General features: G+C 36.6%; 1 protein-coding gene across 2 annotated transcripts in view; it reads left to right on the top strand.

The window, feature by feature from the left end:
• The window catches only part of LOC113238270 (brain tumor protein), a 910,751-nt gene that overhangs the window by 760,856 nt on the left and 126,433 nt on the right, over window positions 1-23,462 (top strand). For both annotated transcript variants that reach the window (XM_026475106.1, XM_026475086.1), the window contains one exon: window positions 7,449-7,528. The gene's annotated coding sequence lies outside the window, so the exon portion shown is untranslated. The remainder of the gene's footprint in view (window positions 1-7,448; window positions 7,529-23,462) is intronic.

Here is a 23,462-nt window from a genome sequence, read left to right as displayed (position 1 = left end):
CCAGCGCGGCGGACTATACCCTAAATCCTCGTCTGAAAGGAGACCCGTGCCCAGCAGTGGGACATATAAATGGGCTGATGATGAATGAATGATGATGAATATGTTCTTTAACGCCGGTAGAAATATTTCGCTTCGTTTGTCCAATATTAGAGAGACCACACTCGTAATGAAGCTTGTACACTCCTGCATTCTGTAAGGGAGCAAAATGTAAAATTTCATGGGTCTCAGAAACTGAGAAATCTTCCTAAGAGGTTTCAAATAGGTCTTGAATAGACGCGCACGCCTTAGGACTCTTCCCATCATGACTGTGACACCTCTCACATAAGTTAAAATGGCAGGTCTTCATTCGGCTGTTGGTGATTTCACAGAAAGTCATTCCTGGATCATCTTAATTCTATTAGTAAGTAGAAATTGAAGTCAAAGGTTAAAGATAGGGGCTGCTATCACCGCTCTGGGTCGTGGTTGGTTCAGCAGATGTCCATTATCATCCAGGGAGGTAATGCATCCAGTATAATGCGAACTTTGCCGGGCCGATACAATGTTTTCTATACGTTTAATTAATTAAAGTACATCAATCATCGTACATTTTGAACTTAAAAACTGTTTTAAAGCAATGTACGCTCAGTTACAAAATATCATGAAAGCTTAAAATATAGAGTGATGTGACGTGTGTTTATGATCTAATAACGAGTACATAATTTAAAATATTGCTTTGTGCTCGTCAATGTATAAAAACCGCCTATATGCTACCTATGTATAAAAAAATGCGAGTTTTAGCGCAGACCTAATGCTGTTAGGAGCAATAAAGAGAAGCGAAGAGCGCTTCTTACGCACGGTATAGCATATTACCATAATAGCTTTTAAAAATGAAACCCTATTCAAGAACAAAATTTGTAGCACAAGAACATATAGAGATGCAAAGAATATGCCATGTTCTACTAATAAAAAGAACGGAGCAAAGCGCACTTGCTAGTTCTCTGGCCTGCACTATGTGTGTAGAGTGAAGAACCCTATTATTGTCACCTATTATTGGCACGAATAAGTTGTGCGCCTAGTGGTAAACGAAGCCTGACCTTAACAGTTGCAGTGACACTTGGAGATTTGACGGACTCTACCATTGCATCCGTCACTTGCACCCTTACCCTTCCAAACCGAGACGCAGTAATGCTCACTCACATTACTACTTGGCGGCAGAAATAGTTATGGTGGCACTACTTCCCAGGACGAACTTTTTCACAACGAGCTCTACTGTTACTAATTTCATTTCCTTATAAGGTTTCAACAATAAACAAACAATGCCAGCATTAGACTATTTTACCCCTACTTCAAATAAATGTATAGATAAAGAAATGCGGTTTTATACCGCTAATCGTTTTACTTTGTGGGGTTCCCGGGTTCCGATAAGGGCCATCCAGAACGCCGATCTCGTAGAATGCGACCAAGGGATAAAATATGTACGAGATGGCCTAGCAACCACTCCATGAGTCCCTTTGCAACTTTACTACTGCAATCAACTTTGGTGTATATCTCTATTTTTGTGTAATACAGTGGACTACTATTGGCGCATTACAATAAATAACCGCTCTTGGAAGTCTACATTTTTCTGGGTGTTGATAATTGTATTGCAAACTTGAAACCGTATAGTGCCAGGTTAGCAGTGCCAGTTCATAACATAAGGTCGGCGCTATATACATTCATTAGACTCCACTTTCATTGTCAGTGGTAAGCTAAAATTGTCCTTGTGAAGCCGACCTTTCCAAAACGCGGGAAGTCTTAAAAAAGACGTGAGTGAAGATGGCACTACGGCAGAAAAACCGTTTTAACCAAAAACAAAGTTCGGCAACAAGCACGTACAGAAATTCGTGAGGTCTTCTAGCTCAGTTGGGAGAGCGATTAGCCCCGATCTGGCAAACAGGTGCTGGTTCGAATGAATTTTTATTTGTGTTTTTTTAACGCACACACTCATAACCACGCACTAGGGAAACCTTTGTTTGTTTGTTGGCAAAAACCAATAGACGCGATTTAAATCCGGAAAAATAGTTACATTACCTGTCATTATAGATATTCAATAAAATAAACTAACATAACCACCGTACCGAAATCGCAACGAGAAACCCGCGAGTCTGAGACCTATCTCAGATTCTACGAATACCCGCAAATTTAAAAAGTGTAGTTATGGGATAAAAGTTTGTTGTTTATGATAGCAATATGGTCTTGCGAGGTGGTAAGTATTTTACAAATAACCCTGTATATTTTAATGGTAGTCGATTGGTAAAGGTTTAATGAATTGTTGTAGGTATACTAAATTCATTAAAACAAATGCTAAAGTTCACTCAAGACTAAGTGCTGGCACTTTTAGTGAACTTATAAATTTGAAACAAAACTTTGTTTCGGCCCCTCATTTGTCAAAGTTGGGTCTGAAATTCGTTTATTACGATCAAAGTCAATCAATCAACAGTATTCTTCATTCTTCCCTGTCCCGGAAACGGTTTTAGTGTTTTCAAGTTTTACAAGTTGGGCTTTATAACCCATTATTACCTACGTATCTGTCAATACAGGGCGGTTAAGTAAAATAAAAACAATAAATAAAACTGTAAATTAAAAAAAAACTAAACTAATTATTTTTTTAACAGACTTAAAATAATCTCAGTACAGAGTATTAAAAAAACCGACCTCGAAAGAATATGGAATTACTTAATTAATTTTTAATTAGTTTTATTGAAATCGGTTACCGGAAAGTGCAAACCCGGATTTATCCCCTAGTTCGCCACTGTACGGGACTTGACACAGGAGATAATAAAAATCGGTTGTTACTACTCAAAGTATATTGAGAGAGAAAAACGCCTTGAATTGAAGAATAGCAAAATCAACCAATAAAATAATTGCTCCTTATAATAAAATTTTGGCGCTATTTATAAAAATGACTCTTCATGCGTGAACAGCCCCCTTAGAGGTGGATGATTTTCTTCAAAATTAAATGGGACCACTATGGAGGTACCTTCTTTCCAACAAAAAAAGAATCATGAAAATTGGTTCACAAATACCGGAGTATCGCGTAACATACATAAAAAAAAAACTATCGAATTGAGAACCTCCCCCTTTTATGAAGTTAGTTAAAAAGGAGAAAGTTTTTTCTTCGATGTTTCTTTTTTATTGGAAAAAGTGTATCCTCAGTAGTCTAAATATTCAATTTTTATGGGTGGAAAATGAGGGGATGAATACCGTTTATTCGATTTCACCCACTTTCCGTTAACCGATTTCAATAAAACTTGGCAAATATATGGAAGATTCCACAAACTTTTAAGGCAGTTTTTTTTTACAAAAAAACTTATACTTATTATTTACTATTAAAGTCCTTTACAACTACCTAACAGCCGTACAGAAGTATCCTTGTGAATACTTGTGATAGGTTTTTGTTTCTGCATATTATGTAAATTCGCCATGCATTTCACGGGTTTTAATAAATGGCACCAATTGTTAACCGGAAACAATACGCTAGAAGCGATCCGCAAAATAAATAAAAAGTCAAATTTAAACGCTATTCAAAGTACGCTGCACCATCAATATTGATAAATTTTTAAATCATCCTGTAGACCACATGAGGGACAAAAAGTATTCCACATTCAAAATTCTGTCGTGTCACGTTCAGGACGACTACCTGCCATCTTTTTTTAATTCAAGGCCAATCTTTATACTGGCAACGGCCAAAACCATGTGTGCCTCACCGTTGATGCCATAACGAATTTGTATATACAACGGTTCCATTTAGTCGGGTATAATTTTATGACTTAATTTTTTACGATTGCATATATGGTATTATTGACTTGCGATTGTGAATTAATAACCAGATTGATATTACTTAAGAAACACGCTGTTAGTTATTTAGCTTAACTTATTAGACGATAACAACGAACGGTAAATTGTGGATATTAATTTATTATCATTTATCGTGTTCACTTGATTCCTTATAGTAACCCCTACTGCCTTCGGGCGTCAGAACGTAAATTTGTAATCATTCAAACGCAACTACCGCGTTTTCGTGAAGATTTTTATTTAGATCTTAATCGTATATTTATAAGGTTTAAATTAAAATCTTAACGCAAACGCGATAGTTACTTTACATATTTGAATACTTACACTAAGGCCCCAGAAGACATTAAATTTATCAATATATATTTTACGGTATTTCAATGTAATAAGGTACAAATTGCAATGTTCAAAAGCACCGATCTCGGAGCATCACGCCGCATTTCTCTCTGTATCTTATTTCAATTTTTATAGCATAAAATATACATTGATACATTTAGTGTTCTCTGCGTTGCCATCCGTTATGCGCTGGCCCTTAAAGATAAAAAAGCCAACGGAATTAAGTTACTGTAAACGATTAGTCAAAAGGCAAGCTGAACGCAATAAACTAACCCCAGCCACATTGGTGTTGTTGTTATAACTATAACATAATATATAATAATAATAACGCAACACACTCACAGCCCCGCACTAGGGAAAACCCTGTGTCGCGGGTGCCATGGGCACACACATAGACAACCACAAATTACACCCAAACTCACGAGAGAAATAAATGTAGGCTATTCACATATTTCTCCCGGCCTGGGCATCGAACCCAGGTCCTCTGTGTGGCAGTCCAACATGGTAACCGTTCGGCCACGGAGGCAGTTTAACATATAAAAAAGGATGATGGAAACTGAATGAAGTTACATACTTCAAACTTTCATTCTATACTTAACCCAGCTAAAGTTTGGTTAGATTGCTTCACTATCCCTTGAGAGCAACATTATTTCTGTGGGTTACGTCAATTTACAAAACTCAAACAATAGTTACATTATAAACAATGTTTTCGGTTTTAAAATCGCGTTTTTTTAAAGAAACCAAAGTTTCGGGCCTTTTACAGGTCAGTCGTGACTTTGGGACCCGAAAAAATTGTGTAGCAATCTTGAGAAACAAAGAACTCAATTTAAGTTTCAGAGATTTCTCACAGATGACGTGACGGCAATAAAGTTGTTAAAAATCAACTATCTGAGAGCGTCAAGCACAGTATGTTGAAGGCGCTGGCACGAATCCAGACGGTTCTAAGGAATTTTTCTTAGTGTTTATGTTTATTAATAATTATGACAAACTAGTAGAGTAATTTCACAAAAAATAATTGAATATCTTCTATTTTAAATATCTGATTTTTCGGACCGACTTATGCGATTCCCTGTCTATGAGTGTGGTGATTCCCTTGTTTATCACATTCCTGTTCTGAACTCTAGAGAAAAGAGTTTCTCCTAACCGAAAGCAATGTTGTCATAAAATAGAAAAACAAAATGACATCACAAAGAAATCTCATTCACCGCTTTACCCTGCTACCCACCCTATCAGGGAAATCATAAGAGTTGTCCAGTAGTTAGATGACTTCGCCATCCCTCGAGGGGAGGCTGCCTTTTGCTTTTAAATTAATTTACAACACATACCATTGTAGCATTTTTATGATATCTACTGTAATTCTCACGGGCACATGTCACCTGCCCCATGACAAAACTTAGTAAATGCTTTAGATAATTTTACAGTAGAGCCCAAAAACACAACGCAAGGCCGCTGTAGCGAACTGTATCATTGAGATTCAGGTGCTATTGAAGAGTGAGCAAGACCAGAGGAGATAAATTTACTTACAGATACTTACTTATTTTAACAACGTGCTGCGAACCAAACAGAAAACAAAGAACAATGAAAAAGGCGGCTAAAACAAATATATTTAAATTTAGAATTTCAATCTGAAATTGAACTGCTGAAATATATGTGCAAAAAAGATATGTAACGACCGCTGTGATTCGTTACGTCCGCCCTTAAACAATCTCCTTTTATTATTAGAGTTGGTATAAGGTAGGGTATGTCACAAAAATGATCACAACTTATACATTACAATTGCCCTTACTAAGTTTGAATACTTATGTTCACAAGTTCCTGTAGCAGCTAGAATCACTACATAGTATAAGCTTTTGTTAGTTATTTGGTTTAGTTATTGCATTAGACAATATGGAATAAAATTTGATTTTTTTTGACTATTTAAATTAATAATTGAAATACGTGGTAAGACGCTTTAACTACTTTAAAACCTAGCAAATCTGAACCTTACTAGGTGTGCCTTACTAGGTCTTAAGGTTTCGAAATCTCTAATAAATTGCAATATTTTGAAGCGGCTGTCACCGCTATTAGGAGAGTACTTACTAAGGGAGTAAACAGTATTCCGTTTAAAAATATTTTAGGTTTTGTTCTGGAGCAGCCAATTTATCTTTATGGAACAAATCTCCATATAGCGTGGTTTTCGATATATTGACGTTAAAAAAATACTTCATGAATAAGTCCGGTTCGCCGTCACCCGGCTACAAGGTATTTATAAGAGTTGTCCGGTAGTTAGATTACGTCACTGTCCTTTGAGAACCCACAGTATATCTCTCGACCGGAGCTTATTTATCACGTAGTCCCGTACTTTAAATTAATTTATTATACTCACAGACTTAGAAAACCTTTGCAAGCTTTAGACTTCAGTGTTCAAACGGTATCATTAAGCATATACTTCGTACAATCCGTTATTTCTGTAAGAAGTGGCGGATAACTTCATGTTTTTGGAAATCGTTCTGAATGCAAGACGTTCAACCAGGCTCTCTATACTAGTTCTACTATGGTAATAGTAACAGTATACCGCACGGTGGTGTATCTCAAAGTCAAATAATCGTTTATTCCATATTTAAAATTTTTACACTTGAAGACATTGACTTTATAGACGTCATTTTTGAAACAGTAGAAGAACGAGCAGTTGATTAAAAAAAACTGAGAAGAACGAGCAAGAAACTAGGGATTTCTCTTTTCAAATGAACCTAAATGCTATGGAATACACTTTGAATTATAATTGTGTGGAATCTAGACTCATGTTGTCTATCCAGACATCTTTATCAACACGTACTCTTCAATTTTGTAATATGATTTTTCAATTAAAATACTTTTAATGTTAGTATTAAACTCAAGAATTGATAATCTTAATGTACCTAATTGGTAAATATGTCGTTCTTGCAAGGCACTTTAACCAGCCACTTGAAGGTTATAACCTGGAATTCAGCATGATATTTTGTTATCCTTGGGGGAGGCCCACGTTCTGCAGTGGACGTCTTCAGGCTGATAATATGATGATATTATTATATCACATACTTATTTGAATTTTTCTGAACTTCAGAAATTGAAATTTAAAATGTCTTTCAAGCTGAAAGAGAATTTGATAATTCAAGCTGAACGTTCAGGTGTTCAAAAATTTCGAAATTGTCGTCAATGTGACAGAGCTAATATAAAATAAATTTAGACGGAGTGGAACCCACAGAGAACACGAAGTGTCTCAAAGTGTCTCTGAGCTAGCGAGGTCGTCGCAAAATATTAATGTAATTGTTTCTTTATTGCAGATAACCGTGTCGCAGCGTCTAAAGGACGAGGCGAGCTGGATGCCAAACATGCATTAGATATCGACCAACGATATCGAAACGTAAGTATCCTTAAGTACACTTTTTATGATACTAAGTGACGGGACGAATAAGTCGTGCGCCTGGTGGTAAGCGACACGCCTGTCCATAGCAGTTCCAATGCCACTCAGAGCTTTAAATCGCAAAGATTCGAGGGGCACTGCCACCTCACCCGTCATAAGTTGACACGTAGCATCTGCCTGTAATTTCACCAATGTTCACGTTACTGCTTGGCGGCAGAAATAGACACATAGGAATGTATAAATCAAACAAATTTTCTTTGGTAGACGCTACGGCATCTTAACTATTCTAAAGTATTCCTGCAATGCGTTTTGCTGCCACATTAAGCAACCGGAACAAAGAGAAGCGTTCACGTGCGAACTCGTGAACGCTTAGTTGTTCAATTAAGGAGCTACACATTTAACTCTTTGTAATATCGACTTTATTGAATATCATGATGTCTTACTACCATCAAATTCAATTTATTTGTGAAATTACTCGTGGCTGGGGCCCTACTCTCGATGTGGACGTTTTCCCACTGTGGATAACCTACGGACTTGAGTTTCGATCGGGGCTAGAACTAAGAATGTGTGACAATGCGATTTGATAATTTCGAACGGGCCGTTTGACCGAACGCGATTTGATAATTTCGAACGTTTTGAACCGATCGAAACTGTCTATTAGCTGACGGACTTCGAAAGTGATTTCGTTCCGTACGTCATCCATAATGGGAGAACTGTCCTGCCGCGCTACCCCTGTGATGATATGCCAAACCTAGAGCCACTACGGTAAAAAAGCAGTTGAAACCAAATACGGTCTGTAACAAAAGCATAGAGAAATTGGTAAGGTCAGCTGACTCAATCTATAGCTCAGTTTGCAGGGTCCTGTTAAATTGAATACTTTGTCAGGTATTTTCCTAAATATAACGACTAGGATATTTTTTACGGTTAGAGTGAACAGGCATCTTTTAGGCGAACGTGTGCTTTCCTCGTCAACATCTTTATTTTGTTCAAGTTTATTAAGTATATAAAATTAAAAATGCCGTGAATTTAGAGCGTCGGCAATTCGTAGAAATATAAGGAAGCAATTTTTTGTAGTGACTACACCAACGTTCATATCAAAAGCTATGGAACGCCGCTGGGTTCCAAAATATATTAAGAGTCTGCGACGTATGTTTAAATAAAGGTATATAAAGCCATATAATTATGTCACCTTCTTAGTTTGATCTCTTGAAAAGGTTAATTTGAAATTCGTCCACCATTCCAGCCTCATTTTATACATAGAACGATTCATTATTATCTCCTTGGATCTAGTATTCTCGCGATGTTTGTATGTCTTTATTGCAAATTATAATTAATCATCGTCAACATATTTAGACGTCCCACTTTGAGCACGGATTTTCTCTCAGGCGAGGGTTCAAGCCATGTCCGCCACGCTGACCCAATGCGGGGACTTCACAGGTTTGCCGAGGTTTTGTGAACCTTCCTCGGCGTACAGGTTTTCCTTCTCAGAACAAGCTCATGATAAATTTAAAATTATAATTAATAAAATGTTAATAAATATTTTGAGCGTATGAGCTAATAGAAATTGTAAAATCCAAATTCCAATATTTATAATAATACTCCAGTGTAAGTTTTGAGATCAATGTCTCACACTTCGCTAAAGATATGAAAACTAACGATAACTCAGGCGGCCGTTTTTGTTTAAAAATGAACTGCTTGCATAATAATGAAAATGAGCCACTCACATCTGAATTATTATATTCCTTTAAGTGTACCAGATTGTCAGCTAAATGTGTAACAGTTCTGCTCAAGGGATTCATTTTTAACGAACTGTAACCCATTATCGAATTTTCGCATTTGCCTATTGCCTTCGCTCGGAATCAATGGTTTGTAGATTTCGTGGCAAAATATAGATGGCGCTACTAGTATTCCAAATAGAGATTCAATTACCATATCGTCGCCTTAGAATAAAAACCTCACATACGCGTTGTCACCTAGTTCGTTTTTATTGATTTTTGTTGAAGAAAAGCTTATAAACTTCTTGCTCAAATATATTATTAAAGTGATATAGTACCTATCTCAAAGAGGTATAATTTAACTAATTGAAATGCTAACTACAAACATTATTACGTTTATTACATTTTACACCACATTTTTATCTTTGTCGTGAAAAATTACACAGAAATATACGAGGTATTCGCTCTAAGGGCGCGTTCCCACTATGTCGTGACGACAGATTGTCGTTCACATATAGCACGATACGATTAACTGTCGTTCAGGATTTTTTATCGTTACAACGACAAACTGTCGTCACAGTGGGAACAGCTAGAACGACAGTCGTCAGACGATAAAAAAACGTCATGATAAAAACGTGGCGACAGATTGTCGCAGCTCCTATTGTCGTCACGTTTTATTTATCGCTGTCCCCACGTATTCTGCTCTCTGCCCTCCCCTCTCGTACCCCGCGCCCTCTGCTCACTTTGTAGTAGTGTTGGGTCGTAGCCAGAGATGTGCAAGCGCCCGGGTTTTAACCCGGCGCTTTGTTACCGCCGTGTTAAATCGGGTTAAAATCTGAAATCGAGGACAAAAATTATTTACGTCCAAATATTTGTTGTGAATTGAGTTTTGTTCAAATTTAATTATACATATTATTGCAAAATATTTGTTGCTTTATTGTCAGGATAGTTCGATTTACCTGCCTATTGAATAGATTCGCTTGAATTCATCAATAAATTGGTACAAAAAATCGTTAGATCGAATGCACTTGAATCGATCTTCATTGAGAATCCACAGGATTGACAGGTGGTGGGTATTATGTGGAGATGCCTCTCCTTCGTGTAATAAAAATATAGAAATTTGTTACAAGTTATTGTATATTATGTTGTTAGTGTTGGAATTATACCAAATTCTGTACTGTTCGTTTCTGCCCACGATTTAAGTCAGAAATGGGTTAAAACTCGGTGTTTTGGGTAAAGCTCTGGTGAAAACACGGGCGGGTTGATTGGGTTTTAACCCACTGCCCATCTCTGGTCGTAGCGGGTTTTGACAATACCGAAAAGAAAGCAACTTCGTATACCATTTGACATAACCCTAATGGAATTAATTTTAGTAGCATTGGATATACCCAAAACTTTCTTTTCTTTGTTTGCTTTCTCTTCCTCATTTTGAAAAAGTAATACATTATTAAAATTTCGTTTTCATCCATTTCGAGCGAACACACACTACCGGCTTCCAAAAGAACATACAAGCGACTCTAGTGCATCAAGCGATTCTGTCGTGTAAACGTCAAGAATCCTGTCCTGAAACGATAAATTGTCGTCACGATCTAGTGGGAACAGTTAGTCACGAGAGTCGTTCAACGATAAAAAATCGTCCACGACAGATAGTTGAGATATGGGAACAGGCTAGACACGACAGTCGTCAAACGATAATAAAACGTGACGACATAGTGGGAACGCGCCCTAAGACGAAAATATACAAAAATTATACAAAATTCTAAAAAGACAGCAGCGTCTGGTCTACAGTAACTTTATCTTTTAAATATTAAATGACATCACATGCGTTGCTCTGAAACTAAAGCATTTGTGTTATGGCAAACAGAAACAACGACGGTGTCACAAACATCCAGACCCGAGACAATATAAAAAAGTTATGTTTCTACATTGATCCGGCCGGGAATCGAACCCGGGATCTCAGAGATGTTGACATCATGAAAATCAGCATACAAGCCACCCAACTACGGAAATTATGGAAAATATTCTTTTTTTTTTTTTTGTTAAAATATATATGCAACAATATTTCCGAAAGAACACGCGTGTTACTTTACTTACCTTTTATTAAGCTGAAATAATACAGCGCCAACAACTGACATATGTGTACGTCTCCGTATATTCCAAAAATATTCTGTATTTATTCTAATAAAGATAAAATCTCTAACAATGGGGGCTGTTCCATTCGGTGGTATGGGAAAAACAGCAATACATCTAATTACAAAAGAAACGGTTACATTTTGTCACAGTAATGATTTGGCAGAATAATTTTTAAACATATTAAATGACATTTCATCTCTATTTCTGGTTATATATTTACTCGATGATAAAAGGTAACATTGTTACGCCATCTATCTGAACCAATTTAAACTAACAAGTTCATTCACATTAAATTAAACTATATATAAATTAAACATACTTTTTAATAAAAGTAACAGTAGAATAACAATATACATATCTGCATCAGAATATATTATTGAGGCTAACACATATACCTTCAGCATTTGAGTGTGGTGGTGAAATTATAAAAAAAATATTCGTGATTCAATAAAACCAATTTAAACTACAGGCCCGCGGGCGGTACTCCTGACATAAATTCAATACAAACGCCCATAAATTTAAATATCGTACGGAATAATTCAAAATTCAAACAAAACGCGAAACTCACGAGGACTAAAAATTCTGTTGAATTCGCTCAGCCACGTGGCTTTTCAACTAAGTCCAATTATTCTCAACCAGTGCTCGATTTTTAATTTCAAACTATTTTGTGGCCATGCGATTGCTGCTTTTTTCTAAATATTTGTACCTGTTAAATAAATACTCGATAAGATTACTTTTTAGAATGTTTGCTGTTTTTTACGTTACTAAATAGGTCTTAACGAAGTTGGTAACATTAGAGTACTACACAATTTTAACAGCTGAAAATTAAATTCGTTTGGGGCTGAAAACAATGGAATAAATTTTATGAATTCCAACAAAGTTCTCCTAGCTATAATTTTGCGATTTTACAATCGTAAAGCAGGAAGTTGCTGTCGGCAAGTACGATGTTCTCAAATATATTCCCTAATAGCAAATTCTCTCTTTATTTGAATAAAGAGTCTAATTTGAGCCCTAAATATTTTCTCATATCTCACAAAACACATAGGTATTAACCTCACATTTCGTCATTTTTTTTAAGAAGGAAGCGTAGTAACAGAATGTCTTTGTAATAAGGTTCTTCTCCGTGTTTCTCGAAAATTATATAGAATCAAAACTGCATTGTTGCAGTGCCTAATAAAATAGAGAGCTGTGGTATTATACAACTATTATACCAAACTGTTGAAGATCTTTATTTGAATTTAAATCTCTTACATTCAGGGTTAAAGATTTAGTAGCTACAATAAAAGGCATTGTTCCACCCGCTTTAATTACCCCCGGAAAGTAACTACGACGTAGACGAATTGAATATTTGCCTCGCATTTGACATAGAACAAGAGTTAATTTTCTCTGAACCTGCACCTCGTGTAATATTTACGTTGCTTGTGTAATATTATGCGCAATAATTTAGAATTTTCGACGCAAAATATATTTTCGCAAAAAGCGCTTTGAAATAGGCTTTTTGGCTATTAAACTCCAGCTTAAGTGCGAATGAGAAATTTACTTGAAATTTAACGTACTTTTATGTATTGTGAATACGAAAAAACTTGTATAAATATATATTTTATCTACGTCTATTTGCAAATTGCTAGCTTCGGAATAATACTTTAAGTTTGCTCACTAGCTCCTAGTGACATACATATTAACAACTTGTAACATTGTAAGTGTACGTAAATCGTCAACTTCATACTTAAAGTGAGTGTCTTAGAACCTGACAATATTTAAAACTATTGTTTCCATATTGAGAAAAACGGTTACCGTAAGCTTTTTGTGAGTAAAAGTAAATGAAATGTTATTTGGCCAAATTAATTTTCAAAATGGCAGCTAGAAAACAACTCAATCTTATGACATATTTTATTATCGTAAGGTTCCCATAATCTATTCGGAAACGGTCGGAGGACTTCGGAATTACGACGCGTGGCGACCCGCCGTCGCCAATCACGGCGTGGTTTACTTTGGCAGATTTTGTTTGTTACCTGCATTCGCCGCTGACGTCTCGCTAGCGTTCGAAATTACTTAATACTTATTACGTACCACATTCATCACTTTCATACAAAATCGAAAATACATACGCTATAATAGCCTAGTAAATCTGACTAATAACACTAGCGCTCAGAGAGGTGAAAACAACGTTGCTCGCCGTGTACAGTCGTGAGGAACCGAATGCTAATAAATGACATGAATGAAAAGACTAGCATGAGCTCTTGCGCCGACGTCGGCGTACTTTGCATTAGGCACTTATCGCGTAACCTTGAGCGAGTAACGGAGTCCTGCTAGGGTCTCGTAGCGGTTACAATTGCAACATTTGAAAGTATTCGGTCAGCTCAGTTTCGTCTGCTACGGGCGATGCTATCGGCTTTCTTTTATTGGCTGTTTATAACGTAATATAGATTTTTTGGTTTCGAAAGCAATGTTAAATTATGTATATTATAAATAACCTAAATATAACAAAGACTGCCCATTAATTTCTAATATTTTACCTACCAGAAGCTTTTTAGTGTAACTAAAACTGTACAGTTCCGATAACGACACCGGACACGACTAACACAAAAAGTTTGTATTGAGAACAACTAATTTTAGAAACTGTTATCGTATTGGCTAAACCCACTAACTACCAAATACGTACTTAAAATAACCTAAAAAACTAAAATATTTAAAAAGTAAATAATTACCTTTTAGTTTTCAATATCATGTCTCGTGTACAATGCAATTGCCTGCTTGCCACGTGCAAATACTTTTCTGAATTGTAATAATTCACAAATTAATGTAAATTCTGACAGGTCTTGATTGAATAATCAATTCATTCTAGAAAAATGAACTTTTGGCAATGTAAATTTGGGTTTAGTTATCTTTTCAAAACGAGCTAAAATCCGTGTACGTTTTGAAATATATCGGTTGGCAACATTCGAACATCATACATTCGAAATTAAAATTTCCAAGTAACGCCGTTATCAAAGTAATTAAAGCTTCATTTCGTTCTGAATTGTCCTCGCAGCGTTTGTGGTTTCCGAACGCACCGGTTCGGTGGCTGCCAATGATATTCGCTTTTTCGGTTTTCAATTTGCGAACGCAAATAATTTATTACATTTACCGCCTCATAGAATTTTGAATCAGTTTTAGAATAATATTTCAATGAATTATAGCGCCTTTTAAAACGAATTTATAAATGATACTTCCATTGAAAAGGTTTGCAAAGATGTTTTCTGTTCGTTATCTAATTAATTAATTACGCTTTTGAATGGCGATCCACGTTCAAGCGAGACTTCAGACAAAACACATACGTATTTATACATAGAACCTTGTCTTCGTCAATTGGAAGGAAACATTGATTATTTTCTTCAAATACTTATTTAAGGCATGTTATGCTGATAAGGTTCTAAATGGTGCTACATTGTAAAGTGAAATAGAACTATGTAATTCTAACTGACTTTTATTTTTTAATGTTTATACGTGAGGCGCACTATAAATTTCCGGAATGAATTAGAAAAAAATACTAAATGGTCAGAAATGAATTTATTGTTTCTCAAAATATTCTCCGTTAGCGTCAATGCACTTTTTCATACGAATGAACCAATTTTGAAAACATTTATGCTACTCCTCCGTGACAATCTCTGAAACATATTTTTCATACTCTTCGAGCCTCTTCAGGTGATGAAAATCGTTGACCGCGTAACTGGTTCTTAATTTTTGGAAATAAATAAAAGTCACAAGGTCGGAACTGTACGCGGGATGACTCATAAGATCAACGTTGTTCACCTTAAAAAATTCATTTGTCTGTCTGGCCGTGTAAAAACTGGCATTATCGTGGTGCAAGATGATACGGCGTTTACGGTTATTTTTACGGATTTTGTCAATAACTTCCGGCAAACAAATGGTCGTGTACCAATCACTATTCACGGTTCAATGATTCTCCAAAGCAACAATAGCCACGTGTCCAGTTTTATTTAAAAAAGAAGCAATCATCCGCTTAGTGGCACTTTGCACGCGCGCCACTTTGGTTGGTTTCAGCTCATCTCGAAAGACCCGTACGCTCGATTGCTGCTTTGTTTTGGGATCGTAACTATAAATCCATGTTTCGTCACCTGTTACTATGTCCCACACCAAATTTGACGTAATCATGGCATTGCACCAAGTGACACGATCCGTTTTTTAGCCACCGTCAAATTGTGTGGGATCCACGGTCGGCGCACAACATCTATGTTGTTTGTTGTTCACAGCCGTGGACGAGCGACCATCGCGAAATTCGTCACTGAGATTCACACGACCGCGTTTGAATTCCGCATACCAGCTATAAATAGTCGTCTTACATGGTGCTTTACCGCCAAAAGCAGTTTGAAGCCGAGCGAAGCTCCGCTGAGCTGTTAAAGTACACTTAAAGTCGTAGAAAATCATACTACGAAAATTTTCACGAGTTCAATCCATGGTGATGTAGACAACCAATTTCTAAAATGACGCCACAATGTAAATACAAGTCACAGTCTTACGAAACAAACTGTATTCTACAGCCAAGGAGTTCCATTTTCAAATGTTGTAATTAGTTTTTAAATGTTGTTTATGTAAGTGGCCAATTCCAGAAACTTATAGTGCGTCCTATGTATTACACAGTTCCAAATTGAGTTATTGATTCAACAAAATAAAACTTTCATTTCATGTAACTGGGCGCTAAGGCTGCTAATAGATTCACTGCATGTTTGTAGTTATTGCCTGAAGTCGTAGTAGACTTCATGCAGCCGAGACCATAATTTCATGAAGTCGTTATCAACTTTTTTATACCGCCTCTGTGGCCGAACGGTTACCATGCCGGACTGCCACGCAGAGGTCCCAGGTTCCATTCCCGGGCCGGGAGAAATATTTGTATGGCCTACATTTGTTTTTCTCGTGAGTTTAGGTGTAATTTGTGTTTATCTTTGTGTGTGTCCATGGCACCCGCGATGCTGGGTTTCCCTAGTGCGGGGCTATGTTGAGTCTGTGCGTTATTATTATTATGATATCAAATGACGCGACGAACAAGTCTTACTCCGGTGGTACCTAAGCAATACGCATAACAATTATAGTGTCACTCAGTGCTTTAAATCGCAAAAACCTAAAAAGCAACCTGACTTGACAAGTCCCCACGTACGTGTAATTATTTTTTATGATACCAAATAATAACGCACACACTCATAGGTCATTAGGAAAACCATATATTGCGGGTGTCATGGACACATAATACACATAGACAACCACAAACTACACTCAAACGCAGCAGTGAAATTAAATGTAGGCCATACAACTATTTCTGCCGATCCGGGAATTAAACCCGAGACCTCAACGTGGTAGACCAGCATGGTAACCATTCGGCCATGGAGACGAAATGTTAAAATGACGGGACGATCAAGTATTACGCCTGCCTAAGCGATACGCCAATCCATTACAGTTGCAGTGTCACTCAGAAGTTGACAAGTCCCATGTGCTTGTAATTTCACCAGCATCCTTACCCTTCAAAATTGAAAAGCAGTAATGCTCACATTGGTACTTTACGCCGGAAATAGGTAACAATAATACTACCACATAATCAAAATGGGTACAACAAGGATCTTAAAGGTAGATTGAAAGAGCTGATTCAAAGGTATGTAAATCCGTCACCAGAGGGAATGTTCATTATGGATATTAAATAACGTATTTGCACTTTCAAATAAGGCAAATTTGCATACTGTGCGAAATTTGTACTTCAATCCGCAAATTTTACGCGTATGTTAATTTTTAATCAAAGACCCTCGTATCTAATTTAGGACAATCAGGATTTGTGTTTCGTTTACACTCGCTTCGTGGTGAATACCTATAATAAAATTAATTTAAAAATTCAGGCTTCCTACATTTTAGAAACCTGAATTTTTAAATTAATTTTATAGACCACCTATTGCGAGAATCCCTTTCAAAGTAATACAAAGTCTGCTTCTTCTTCTTCTGTTTCGCGTATCGATTCTGACATTTATATTTGTGAAGACCAATACTCAGCGACTGACACAGCATTATCAGTGGCGTTGTACAGGTAGTCGCGTATGCAGGTGTAGGGGCACGCAGGACAAGACAAATGATGTGCCATATATATAATAATAGTAATATAATAGTCTGACACCACAAGTATATGCGCTCTCAGAGCTATAACCTCACCTGTGCATGCTCTCTTTGCTCCGGCGGGCTTGGGTTCGCAGTCTATTTAAAGACTTCCAAGTGTGCCAAGGCAGAATATGCCCAGCAGGGAGGTGCTCCGACAGCAGAAAGAGTGATGCCGTGGGGTGTCCCTCCTTCCAGAGATTTATACGGACTTGGTTAGCTTCCCCGTCCAGAGGGAATATCTCTTTAATGAAGCTATGCCGACTCTTTAGCTTCTGGATTAAAGGCACGTGATAGTGTAAGGGGCGCCGCGGGTGAGTCTCTTTTTTTAAGCGCTCCAGGGAGCTAGCCACGTCTCTGCGGACGTTCGCAGGGACAACACCAGCCAGCGGAAACAGCATACCAACAGGGGTTGGTTTCAGGTAGCCCGTAATAATTCCGCACGTGTTATTTGTTGCTGTGTCCACCAGGTGCGTGTGTGTTGAACGGTTCCAGACTGAACTAACATAGGCTGCTAGAGTGCTGATATTATATTATTATTATTTAGTAACATTAGAGGTCCTTGTTGGCAATAATACGGGCAAACTTGGAATAAGTTTGAAATCTAAAGTTAAAAAAAGCGGAGACATAGATTAAGGCCTTAACAAATGGAGTCAAGACGAGCCAACACTACGCATAGGAAGTACAGATGATGAAATTTTATCTGGTAACAGCCAAGTCAAAAAAGAACTATAGAAACATTCTACTACCCTCACGTTAGAGCGTTTACACACAGCGATTTTTAGCCGCGCGTCTGCAGCATTTCAGTCGCAATGCAGTCGCTAATCGTCTACCTTTACACACTCGCGCCACTTAGGGTGCTATCAGATTGACTTCATGTATGCAGTTAATGCGTGATGTCGTAACCAACTTCATGCATTTTAGTATCAGTTGAGCTCCTTGTGAAAGAGTTCGTCCAGGGAAGCACTGCCACCTTATCTATTTCTGCCGCCAAGCTGTAATGTGAGCATTGCTGTGTTTTGGTTTTGAAGGGCAAGGATGCTGGTGAAATTACAGGCACATGAGACTTGTCAACTTATACCTCAGATCTTTCATATTCATTTATTTGCATTTCACATGGATGATAAACTTATATCTGTGATACCTTGTAAGGGTGTAGCAAAGTTACAATGGAATTTAAATACATTGCAAGCTTGAACGTAGTTAATTAGTTTAGACAATTAATTATATTATTGATATTATAATTATTAATAAACATTATTATTATATATATTTATATCTTACAATTAATTAAATTATTATTTTTATTATTATTACAAACATTTTTCTTACTATTACATTTAATTTCATTTCATTTATTGCAATTCACATTTTAATAAACTTAGATGCATACATATGCTTAAATTATGCTACTCCCTGTAATGGTGTAGCAAAGTTTAAACTTAAACCTAATGTAACAATAAAATTATTTCAACATATATTATAATATATACTACTCGTACACTTATTTTATTATAATATATATGTACTATACGCACACTTATTTCTAATAATATTTTTACTGAATTGTATTTTGAATTATTACCTAAATTTCATATAGACATGAAATGATACTTTAAATACATTTATCTCAATAAATTCAGACATATTATAATAGGTTTTTTTTGTTTAGAAATTCTTTTCAAAGACTGTATCTTTATCCAAATTTTCAATATAATTAGGGATGTGGTTATATACTTTTATTAACATAGGGTGTGGTGCGCAAGGAAATCATTTTAGGCTATAGAGAGGAAGTTCAAGCGTGTTATGGTAACGATTATTTCGTCTTATTAATTTTATCGGAGAGTATAAGTCTGCGTGTTTTTTTAACTAACTTACAGGCTTCAAAAATGTATAGGCACGGTAGAGTAAGACGTTAAGTTTTGTAAAATACGGTGTACAGGAGTCCGTTTCATTTATGTTGGTTAATATTCTGATAGATTTTTGTTGTGGAACAAAACCTTCTTGACTATACAAGCTGTTTCCCCACAGTCTAATCCCATAGGCTAGCCGCGAGTGGGTAAACTGTAAGCTGAGAGAGCCGTTTTAGGTCAGTAACACGTTTCAGTTGTCTAAGAGCATATGTAAGTGAAGATAAACGGCTAGATAATTGTTTTAATATATAGGGTTTCCAATTTATATGTGTATCTATTTGGATACCTAACATAGTTGGCGTTGATATATATATATATATTGATATCCAAAGCAATTTTTGGCAGGGCTTAAATTGAATGAATTTAGTTTTTTCTAAATTTAGTTGTAGGTTATTTTGATCGAGCCATTCTGGTTGAGTGAATCCAATATCGCACCTAAGTCCTTCTGTAGTGAATTAGTACATATGCAAGGCAAAACAACAGAGACATCATCCGCAAACAGTATACTATCGAAAGGAATGGAGTGAGGAAGGTCATTTACGTACACTAGAAACAGAATGCGGCCCAGCACGCTTCCCTGAGGTATAGAACCAGTGATTGAGATGACATTTGATCTGACATGCTCAATTTCGCCTGTATGAAAGTTAATGTTTTCATTTTTAACGCATTGGGATTTTGAAGATATGATTGAAACCATTTAAAAGCAAGGCTGGCCTCTTACACCAAGACATTAGAGCTTGTCGAGCAATATTTTGTCATTTACTCTATCGTATGCCTTACTCATATCGAGTAGCAAACCCACCGCGTATTCTTTGTAGTTTATTATGTTTAATATTTTCTGAACGTACTTATATAAGGCTAAGACCGTAGTTCTATTTTTGCGGAAACCATATTGGCTGTCATGGGCAACTTTAAACTTTGAAAAAAATGCAATGAGTCTTTTTGACATCGCAGTCTCTATTACTTTGGCCGATGTCGATAATAAAGCAATGGGACGGCAGTTGCTTAAATCAGTTTTATCGCCCTTATGAACTGGCTTAACTAGCGACATTTTCAGAGAATCTGGAAAACACCCCTCCTGGAAAGATTGATTTATCAGTAAAGTAAATGGGAGAGTTAGATCGTGTACATATTTCCTTACTAAGTACGTCGGAACCTCATCTACACCAAAGTTCGTTTTATTTTTAAGAGTATTAATAATTTTGTAAGTTTCATTTAAATCTACTAATTGTAAAAAAGTTGAGTTACTAACTGTGTTTGACATATTACTGCTTTTGTCACGTGTTTTGGGTGTTACTTATTGTTGAGAAATAGTCGTTAAAACAATTTGCAATATTTTTGAGTCCATATGTATTATTTCGTTCTGTTTCAATATAATGTTTTGTTTGACTTGTTATTTCTTAAATTAGTCTTACAGGAGCCCAGAGTCTCAGTTAACCTGTGACATAAGTTGACAAGTCTCATGTGCCTATTCGCAATAAATTTAAATATTGCACAATAATATAAAAACGTATACAGAACAGACATATAAACACAGATATCTACTTCGTGTGGAATTAAAAAGTTATCATCATTCAGTATACGACTGGCAGAGCTTACGATAGATTGTTCATTGCTGTTTCAATCATAACGACCTTGTCGCCGTTATAGAAATTTGGCATTGTGTTTATGTTTATTACTTTGGAAGTCATAATCGTTTAAAAAATTTAAAATCACTTCTGTATCTTCATATTCTTGAATCCAGAATCCTTTCGATACATAAACAGTACTATCAGTAATGTTGACGCATTGTTACTTTAACGCTTGTTTGTAGTGCAGAGAACGGTGGTCAGTAGCGCCCACCTGCAGCATACTTATTCTTGTCAGCCGATGTCGCTTAACGACTAGATCATATTTTATTTTAGTTATTTATTGCATTATGTAATGCCTGTACTAACATTGTAAATTAATAAATTACCTATGTAGGTAATTTGATCACTAATTACAAACATACCGCCTTAGTGTGTAGCAAATGATTAAGTATTCTCTAATAATTAACAAAAACAAATATTATTATCGCCTTTCGCTTTCATCTTCATACACGCATCCCTAACGTACATATTTGTAAAATCTTCTTGGTTTAATATCTTCCCCGTGAGGTTCGCGCACGCCTACCAAATAAATTAAAAGAAGAACAGAAGACATTGACAGATGAAAAAAATAATAAAAATATAAAGGAGAAAAAGGGTAACGAACTAATTTGTATATTCATATTTAAATAATCTCGCTAATTGCCAACCCAATTCGAGAAGACCGGTGGCCGCCCGAAGATAATAAATAAATAATTTCCAGTGCTTCTGGACTCCTCTCGGAAATAAAGGTAAGGTGTGTCGCTTTTTTCTCCTGCTAATTCATACAGTCCACTTAACCGCCCAAGTCAGACTTTATAGAGACCTTCGTCTCTAGAATCTCCATACCTCGGAACTCACCTAGTGTTTGTTCCGGTGGTTTCTCCGCAAGCTTCCGCGCTACCAGATATACTTAAAGAATTTGAAATAATTATTAATTAATTATTAAATGATATAAATTTGAAATAAACAGAATTAACAAAAAGTGTACTGTTAATTATAGAAAAGATGAAGAGTTTACCAACTTTTTCACATGGTCTTGTAGGAGAGTCTATGAAGTCTCTCACGCTGTAGTAGTCTCTTACCTTGTAAACAAAATAAAATAACAAAAATGGATCAACAAACGAAGTTGCGGCGGTAGGTACAACCTCCGCTTGCAGACAAATTCTTTTAGAACTGGTAAGGCTTCAGCTATGCTGATAGTACTTTCCCAGGTGGGTTCTGCATATACAGGGTACACAACAATTTGTTCGCATAATATTAAAATGCTGAGGGAGCATATCATTGCGTTTGCTTTGCGAGATTCAAAGTAAATAATATCACGCGTCGCTATATTAAAAATATCTCAACAGTTTTCCCGTTTCTGTTGGTTTATTGTTACTTGTCTTTATTTGTTTAGTTCCCACAGTGAAATATGTAATATTAATAATAATTGTTCATTTCTCCTTCCACAGAAAGTTGCAACTAGGGTACAAAATCTTACGCAACAGGGTACATATTTTGTGGAAAGCTGGAGCCTAAAAATCGAAAGATTTGTATTTTAGGTCTCCAGGCCTCACAACTCAGATTATAATAATTACATCATATGTTCTCAAGAAGGTACTAAGAACATGTACAGAAGAAGATACGATTGTGTGTATAGATATGAGTGTGAGTGCGTGTGTGTGCGTGCTTACGTGCTTACGTGCGTGCGTGTGTGCGTGCGTACGTACGTGCGTGGTTGTGTGCTTGCGTGCGTGAGTGGTTGTGTGCGTGCGTCCGTGCGTACGTGCGTGCGTGTGTGTGTACGTGCGTGCGTGCGTGCATGCGTGAAACCAATTTATTCCTGAGAACCAAGAAAGGATTCGCGATTTTCAACTGTATTATATTTATACTTTTTGCACTCTATGTAGCTTATATATCACATTATCACTGTATACTATTTAATAGTTGATGATATATAAGTGTAACTTTTGAATAATCTGTTGGCCTTGGGCAGTACCCAATCAGCTTATAACACTATCGTGCACAAAAGCTTCCAGATGAGGAGAGTTGGCAATAATCATTACGGTTAGATGAAGGTGAATGGAAACAGGCGAAAAGCTCGACCTCGGCGAGTGAATCTCAACTAGATTGAGGATGTTCTTACAAAGGCCAAGTCAAAAGTACAAACAATAAACTAAAGTGCACAATGCCAGTCGAATAGTCCGCAGTCTTTACCTTTGGGAGACAATATTTATTACTGTGTTATGTGTAGTTGATATTTTTTTATGATACCAATTGACGTGCGCCTGGTGGTAAGCGACACAATGTTCAGGAACAGTTGCAGTGCCACTCAGAGCTTTAAATCACAAAGATCCGAGTCTCTCACTGCGCCCGTCTCCCTGAGACATAAGTTGACAAGTCCCATGTGCCTGTAATGTCACTGATGTTGATTGTTGGATAATGAATATTG

The sequence above is a fragment of the Hyposmocoma kahamanoa genome, unplaced genomic scaffold (assembly GCF_003589595.1).
Source record: "Hyposmocoma kahamanoa isolate Upper Pololo Valley unplaced genomic scaffold, ASM358959v1 103, whole genome shotgun sequence".
NCBI lineage: Eukaryota > Metazoa > Arthropoda > Insecta > Lepidoptera > Cosmopterigidae > Hyposmocoma > Hyposmocoma kahamanoa.
Note: the sequence above shows the minus strand (reverse complement) of the source record. Positions and strands in the feature narration are given on the sequence as shown.